At 33.2% G+C, this 8,427-nt stretch overlaps 1 long non-coding RNA gene across 1 annotated transcript; it reads left to right on the top strand.

The window, feature by feature from the left end:
* The first annotated feature begins 7,167 nt into the window (after positions 1 to 7,167).
* LOC127844879 (uncharacterized) lies at positions 7,168 to 8,184 on the top strand. Its single transcript, XR_008032929.1, has 3 exons — positions 7,168 to 7,252; positions 7,510 to 7,568; positions 8,097 to 8,184. It is a non-coding gene; the product is annotated as an uncharacterized LOC127844879 (long non-coding RNA).
* The last annotated feature ends 243 nt before the right edge of the window (positions 8,185 to 8,427 follow it).

Genomic DNA, 8,427 nt, shown 5'->3' with positions numbered 1-8,427 from the left:
GCCGCCGCATACTGACGCGGCTTCAACGACTGACGCGGCATCGACTCGTTTCGCCTTGCAGCCGCGGATCGCGAAATACGTTTGTTCCGCTTTGGCTGTACTGTACTTTCGTTTTTAACAATTTTTTTTCTATCGTATACAGAATTCTATTCTCGTAAGCAAGATGTAATTTTTAAACTGAACTCCAAATATAAACGCTACAAATTGGTATTAAGTACGAACATGTCAACCGTAAATCTAGATTCCAAAACTCCAAAACGGTATAATATTTGCAAAAGTTAAAGTTATAACTCGCCGGGCTGTCGAAATCAGAAGAACGCTACAAATTGGTATTAAGTACGAACATGTCAACCATAAATCTAGATTCTGTAACTCCAATACGGTATGATATTTGCAAAAGTTAAAGTTATAACTCGCCGGGCTGTCGAAATCAGAAGAAAAACTTAATATATGTTTATATATCTGTTTACTACGTAACGTAAACTTTCTAATGATATATAATTTGTCAAAATCGGCCGAGAAATGAAACTATAATTCAACAAAAGACGTGAGTGGGTACATTAAAATGTATAACCTCAGCGCTTGGCTGTACGCAAATTGTACAAGATCGATAGCCACAACACGGTAAAACGGGCGGTGGTAAAACATAAAATGTGTATTTCTGTGTTTATCTCGCTATAAGTCCATTAATAACAACGGGAGTATACTAAAACGTATATTTTTTGAAAGAGAAACTAATAAGCAACAATAAAAACGTATAAACCAATAAAATCGGGTGAATAGTTTTTGCATAAGATTGAATTTACTTCAGTAAGGGTCAAATACTCCATTCATCTCCTATCAATATACACTCCGTGATACATGTACAACTGGTAGTTTAAACACACACATATAGGTTTCATTTAATTATAAAGTACAGAAAGCTAAAAAGTGATGTGGTTTGTTGTACAACAACAATTGGTTATGTGTAACCTATTCAAAAAATAATTTCGTTCAAGATAATTCAATGTACATGTAATTCTATAAACGACAAACACACTTCGTGTGTTGTGTATGTTTATTTTTAAAAATGTACATAAGTGGTTTAAAATCACAATTTTTACACATTTAAGAGGTAATCGCTCACATTTATGTCTTATTAATGATAACTTTATGCATTAGCAAAGATTTAACGAGAAAAACTGAAGTTTAAGTTGACCTCAATTTGCTATAGGAAAACGACGGTAGCCGTTTAGACGTAAGTGGGGTAGCTTACGTCTAATTATTTGGACTAACCAAAATCCAATTGAAATTGCCGATTTCGCATATCGTATTTGTCCTTTGCGTAACGAGTAAATAATTATGTCTCGAAAATACCTGGGTCTGAAATATTCGGATTCTTTCCGCTTCGTTCAAGCGCTTTTAGTGTAACCTTCAGCACGATAATATGTACAGAAGAATGCGTCCATGTAACTACGTGTTATTGTTGTGAAAATGTCAAAACCGCGAAGCCGTAAAAAAGGGAAATATCGTATCCCAGGCACAAAAAAACTCATTTTTAAGTTATTTAACTGCGAGCAAAACAAAGTGAGAAGCGGAAAATATAGTGAAACTAATTGTTGATGATGTTGTGTAGGAGGCAAGCGCTGACCGTGCTTACATTGTAAGAAAACGAATCGTCGAACTTTCGCTAGAAAAAAGGATTGTGCTTTTTTTTAATCAAGACTGTATATTATGGATATATCTACATAATTACACAAGATCTCTGAAACTAATAAATTAAGAGTGGAATTTCAACCAGCTCATTCAGGTAAGCATTGAGAATTTAAGACAATGATAATAGCAATTTTAATACAAAAATACCCAATTGTCAATTAAAGAAGTAGGTACCGACTTTTTTGTACCCAATTGAAAATGAAGATACCCAATTGAACTCAAAAGTAGTGGGTATTTACCCAATTACTCAGAAAAGTTATCTGGAGCTCTGGTAAACAATAATCACAATCTAAGATAAAACAATATTTTGTTTTGAAAAATTACATGAAAAGGGTTGAGGTGAAATAAAAATGCATATTTTACCTTTTCGTATTTTCGTTGGCATCGATTTTATGTTATTTTATTGAAGACTAAGCTGTTTTGATTACGAAACAAGACACATTGACCTAGTTGTCGTCTGCGCATTTTATTTTTGGAGCCTTTACAAAGTCAAGGTCGATCTATTTATAAACTGGAAGTTGTAAAATTGAAAACGAAAGTAACCAAAACAGGTGCCCAAAATTAGACCGAGATAAAATAATTTACTTAATAATTTGTGTTTTGAATGATTTTAGTTTTGTAAATTAATTTCATCTAAAAGACAAACATAGCTTGATTAGGTAGCAATAAGTTTATTCTTATTTATTTACAAATTTAACCATTATTTTGTTATTTGATATTTGACAACTTTGAAATGACGTCAAAAGAAACCTTATCATTTTGGGAAATAATTAATGATGGCGATTTTCATGTTCTGTTTCTTGCATCAAAAACTTATTCTACATTTAAAATACTAACATGATTTTATTTGTACCTTAAACTACATTTACATTGTAAAGGCAGCTCTGCTGGTGATGTGCATTTTTTTAATTTGTAAATGTTGAAAGCTTGATTACATGAAATCAGTTTTAAATGGACAGTACTGTTTATTTAAGAAGTTGAAATTATTTGACAGAACTGTTTGCATGATGCATGTACATAATAATAATTATTCTATGTTTTAAATGCAGCGATTTTCCTCCTTCTTTATAAAGTACCGGTAAACGGCACTTTCCCAATTACAAAAAAAAATACAAATTTCCCAATTGCTGTCCTTTAATTCCCAATTAAAGGTAAAAAAAAAAAAAATTTTTTTTTTCTTAAGCAACATTTAGTTAGTTTCCCTTTGCAGCTCTATAGCTTGAACCTAGGTTTATATAATATTGACAGCTTGAAAACACTTGGTTATCAATTTTAAAGTATTTGGGAGCAAAAAATCAAATACACCAATTTCCCAATTTGAGGTTTTCACGACTCGATTTTTCTCAATTTTGAGGTTTTCACGACTCGATTTTTCCCAATTGGACCGGTACGGGTACTTTTCCCAATTGGACAAGGAAAATCGCTGTTTAAATGAGACACATTGAAATTGTGCTTGTAATTGTTATGCATCAATATTTATTTTGTGAATTTGAAGTAAACCATTTTGTGATTTATCTTAAGTAATTGTTGTACTGCTGCAAATTAATAAATGTTTAATTTATACAATAAAAAAAGAAATATGAACACAAAAGTGTATATTTAAATTCAAAAATACCATCAACAGGGCGTTTTTACCTGTTTTTGTGAAGCGCCTTTAGCCCTTGCCGCCCCCCCCCCATTTTGTGTAAAAATGAATAGCAAACTGTTCAAAATTGTGAAAAAGTTAGTCGCAAACTTTCTTTAAGTGTGAAAATTTGAGTTGCAAACTTCTTGAAATTGGGAAAATTTTAGTTGCGAATTATTATTATTGCGAATGTAAGTATTTTTTATTTTTTAAATGCAATTTCAGACAAAAATGCCCGCAGTCACTAATGAAAAGGTTATCACAATAATCAAAAGACAAAGCATCGGTAAAACATGCACAGTTTTGTCAAGGGAAGAACAAGTCGATATAGGCAAATCCACATTGTTGAAATCTTTAGAAAGAACATATAATAAGATAAAATAAAGCGCAAGTTAAAGGAAAAGAAAATTTGAATATATTCATGGAAAAAAATATACATTTCCTGAAAATCAGATTAAATCAGATGCAAACATTAACTCAAAACCTCTAAGCCAGAGTACAAATGATACAATGGAACTGTAATATCACAGGTATTTTTATAAACAAAACAACAATTGTCTGTGCTTTTAATATGACTTTATTTGGACTGTCAACTTACCGGTGCAACATGGATAACATTAAATATAACATTACAGCACACGTTTGTTCATAATAAATAAAATTCATGTAATAAAATAACAATTACTAAACCTATGAGCACATGGCATGCACGCATATGGATACATGTTTTCTATTAATGTGTTTAAAATACAATGTGTTTTTCCTCTGTTCTCAGGGGTTTTTTGGCCCGATTATATAACATTACAGCACACGTTTGTTCATAATAAATAAAATTCATGTAATAAAATAACAATTACTAAACCTATGAGCACATGGCATGCACGCATATGGATACATGTTTTCTATTAATGTGTTTAAAATACAATGTGTTTTTCCTCTGTTCTCAGGGGTTTTTTGGCCCGATTATATAGCCGATAAATAATGTTCCCAATCCCCAAAAGTATATTTTTTCCCAAAATGTGGCAAACACTTTCCATTTTCCAAAAAAAATATTTTTTTTTCTTTTTTTTTTTTGAAGGAAGTCAAATGCGTATTTTATCTCAATTTCAATTCAATTTCATCTAACAAAGTATTATACGATTTTTTTTTCTTTTAATTTGAATGATTATAAAGACTTATATCAAAATTAGTATTTCCCTAATCAGTGGACTTTTCATGTGGAAAAAAAGGCTAATGAATTTATTTTCCCAATTTCATGAAAATGCCGATAAAATTCCCAATTCCAAAGCCATGGGCTATCTTCTAAAAAAGTTGAAAAAAAACTGGTTCAACAGGTTCCTGGCTTTCCGGAATGTTTTAATCTCAAGTATGATAATGGCGTGTTGATCCGTATTTAGATTTTAAAAAGGTGGTAAGACAAATGCAACTTGACATAATGTTTCATGATAAGTACCGGTATATGACATTAACATAACAGAAGGGGAGCCTTTATCAATTTTTTTTATTCTGAAAATATGTGTTTATTTTGTACAGAGAACAGATTTTCATTTTTTTACAGGATGCTGTGTTTTTGACTGCAGTTTGCCATTATATTTTATGGCAATTTTGACAGTTTTTCGGTATTAATCGATTCGAAATACACATGTATGTTACCAGGGTGTTTTTTTAGAAAAAGGGGAAGACGCTGGGTAAAAGGGGAAAATCGAGCGCGAAAGAGACATATTTGGGGAAAAAATAAAAACTGTTCATTTCAATGTCTATAACTCGCCTACAGACTTCAGGTTTTTTTTTTAGAAAAAGAGGCATGTCTCTGATTTTTTTATCTTAAACACATGAACAAGTATGATATTAAAGTCAAAGTCCTAAATAAAGTTGCAGGCGTAGATCTAATAATGGGAAATGTTTTCAACTGGGGGCCGGGGAACGATGTCAATATTGTGATTTCAATTTCATGATGAATGGGTTGACGATCAAGATCTGCTACAGTATTGGAAGGGAAAGGTGCGGCAGCTGCCGATTGTCTACTTTCACTTTCACAATAATCCGACAGTATTAATCGATGTTGATTATATGTACCTCCGAATCCTGCTGGGTTTCAACGGTTTTTGATGATTCATTCTTAAAAAAGGCGTCAACGCAATTAATATTTCCCGAGTCCGAACGTTTTATTTTGTTCGTGTATGAACGCCAATTGTGAGACTTTTTTCTGTTTTAACGTTTATATCTTGGCTTTCACATAACCCGGATGAAAATTCGACTGGTTTCCGGTTATTAATTGACGAAACACCCTTCTCGCGCAAGACCGTAATCCAGTAAAATAGTCACATGATTAATACGATTAGTTGCCCGGTTTCCATGACGTAATTTAAGAGCTATATATAGAATCACTGGGATTCCCAGATTCGAGTGTTCGTCGGGAGGGAGAGAGAGAGAGCGAGATCGTTGTACATGGTACAAATTGGATAAGTGTCGACTTCCCAAAAGAAAAAAAAAACATTTCTTTGAGGGTAAAATATTATATTTTGGTGAAAAATTATATTTTTGGAGGGGAAATGGTATTTTTAGGGGAAATATTCTGGTAGGGGAAGACGCCGAATATCGGCGTCACTTTCTTAGTAAAAAAAACCCTGGTAACATATACATGGCATCTAATTGGTCAAACTATATTTAACTGACCAATGATATCCATTTAGGCATTATAACAAGGTAAACTAAAGTAAGAAGTATCGAAAATAAAATTGCGGGTAATGGACACTAACTTGTACAATGTTAAATGATAACATTTTTGGAGACCTATGACGAGTGCATGTTATATATTATGTTATTATTATAAGATATCACTAGAACATTGTTTATATTTAATAAACAACCTTTTTAAAGCCATGCTTCATAAATAAATTCATATTTTAATGTCCTTAACTACTCGAAAAATATGAAAAAGCTATCTAGATCTTTTTTGTTAGAACGCAGTTTCTGATTTTGCGACTTGAGTTTGAAGTAGGTGTTGTGTAACCAGTTCAATTTCCTAATTGTACGTAACAAACTTATTGCAAACATCAAAACAATGAGCGATTTCATTTTCATGATGTAGTATGGAGTTTGATCTTCAAATTTTCAACTTTGAAAAAATATGATTTGTTTGCATTCATTTCACATTTTGCTGGTCGCCAGGACCGACATTCTTGTTAAACCTGCCGGACCAAATGGAAATCTGCCAGTCAGGACCGGCGTACCGACAATTTTGCCAAGCCTGTACAATTGATAGTGTTGAATCCAGTAGCTGAGATGGGTATGGCTTAAATAAAGGCATTTCATGCGTTGTGGGTTTGATAAAAAGGCATATAAGATTATTTGATTTTTTAATCATCTGAGTAATACTTATTTTGCAATGATTGTGTTTGCAATAATGATACTTAACTCAACTTTGCTTATTGGTAATTATTGCTAAAAACTGAATTATTTACAATTAAATACCTGTATATATTCTGAACTAATCCAGACTTGTTTCTCTATTCTTTCAGGTCTGTATACCCAAGTATGAGCTGGTTAAAGATGCAAGCTTCACTAAAACAGACTTTGGTGATCACATTTTATTTCCAAGTACAGACTAAGATGACAGTTTCACTTCACTGACCAAGCATGTAAGATTATAGCAAAGTTAAAGCCCAGTTGCTTTTACGCATCTTACTCAACTATCCTCACTGTTAAATTATTCGCCGTCTTTAATCTTTAAAGTGTGTTCTGAACAATAACCAATTTACCCATCAAAGACTCGAACATATTAGATAAATATCAATCAAAAATGAAATGAACGTTTTTTTCTGTTCTGTTCTGAAGGATTTAAAAAAAGAACAATGGCTGAAAATCTAACACATTGCAGTGGATGCAATTACCCTTGTCAAATAGGGTGATTGAACCACAACCCCAAATCAAGTAAGTTGTAAAAGTTATTGGTCGTTTGGGAGGTGGCAATTTAGAGCAATTAGGTTGATTGATTCTGTTTAAAGTGATTTTAATAGCTGTTAGCGGTTTGGTCGAATCAGTGAGTGTAACCACCATTGAAATATAAGAGGTAAAATAAGAGACTGAAAAATGGTAGTTGACATATCAAGTTGGTCGTAATGACAAGGTGGTCGTTTACAGAGTGTTTATTGTTTTTGTTTTGTTGTCATTTTTCATTCACATTTCAGCATGTTCAGATTCTTCAAGACAGATCCTTTTAGGCAAAAGATATAAAGATGCAAAAGAGGTAAGTACGCAGACACTCCTAGCCAATTTCACTACTTTCTTATACATGTATCATTTTTCTGTACAGTCCACGCGTTTTCCCCAATTTCCCTCGCTACTCCACGGACACGCCCTCGGAGGGAGATTAAGACCTTCCCGCGATACGCGGAGTTTGCATGATTGTTACCGCCGAGGTTAACGATTGGCAAATTGACACATTGTAGTTTGAAGAAGAGAGGGCTTATCTGCCTGATCTAATATGTAACATCATTATTATTTGTGGGACATTATTGTATTTGAATTTACCCTGTTTCACAATATTTGTTCCGAGGCAGAATTGTTTTTACCCTTTAAGATGTTTTTGAAATGTTTTACCATGTAGCTTTGGGAATGTGGGACCAGTCATGCCCCTTTTTAACACTGGCATAGTTTTCATGTATTTTCATTAACTGGTGATTTAATCTCTGGCTGAAGGGCCATCATGGACCTCTCGTTTTTGAGAAATAAAATGGTAACAAGTCACTTCCTCTTGACTTATATCTTTGTATAGGTAGCCATCTTGTTTGAAGAGACATTTTACAACAGCAAAGATGAGAGTTACCGTGTTGTGTGTGTCAGAGGTCTTCAACAGAGCTGTGGTAACAGGTATGGGAGACATTAATTTAGCCACGTTCTACAAAACTGAGCTTAATGCATGTGCGCAAAGTGTCATCACAGAGAACCTTGTCTAGTCTTCACAGGCTAATTTGGGAAGATACTCTCTGCTTTAATGGAATTTTGTGTTTAAAGGAAGTCTCTTCTAAAATAAAATTCCAGTCTTGGCAGAAAGTGTTGTCCCTTATTAGTCTGTGCAGACTACACAGGCCAATCTGGGATGACAC

Source organism: Dreissena polymorpha, chromosome 9 (genome assembly GCF_020536995.1).
Source record: "Dreissena polymorpha isolate Duluth1 chromosome 9, UMN_Dpol_1.0, whole genome shotgun sequence".
In the NCBI taxonomy this organism is placed as follows: Eukaryota; Metazoa; Mollusca; class Bivalvia; order Myida; family Dreissenidae; genus Dreissena; species Dreissena polymorpha.
The sequence above is the reverse complement of the archived record's forward strand: the minus strand, read 5'-3'. Positions and strand labels throughout refer to the sequence as shown.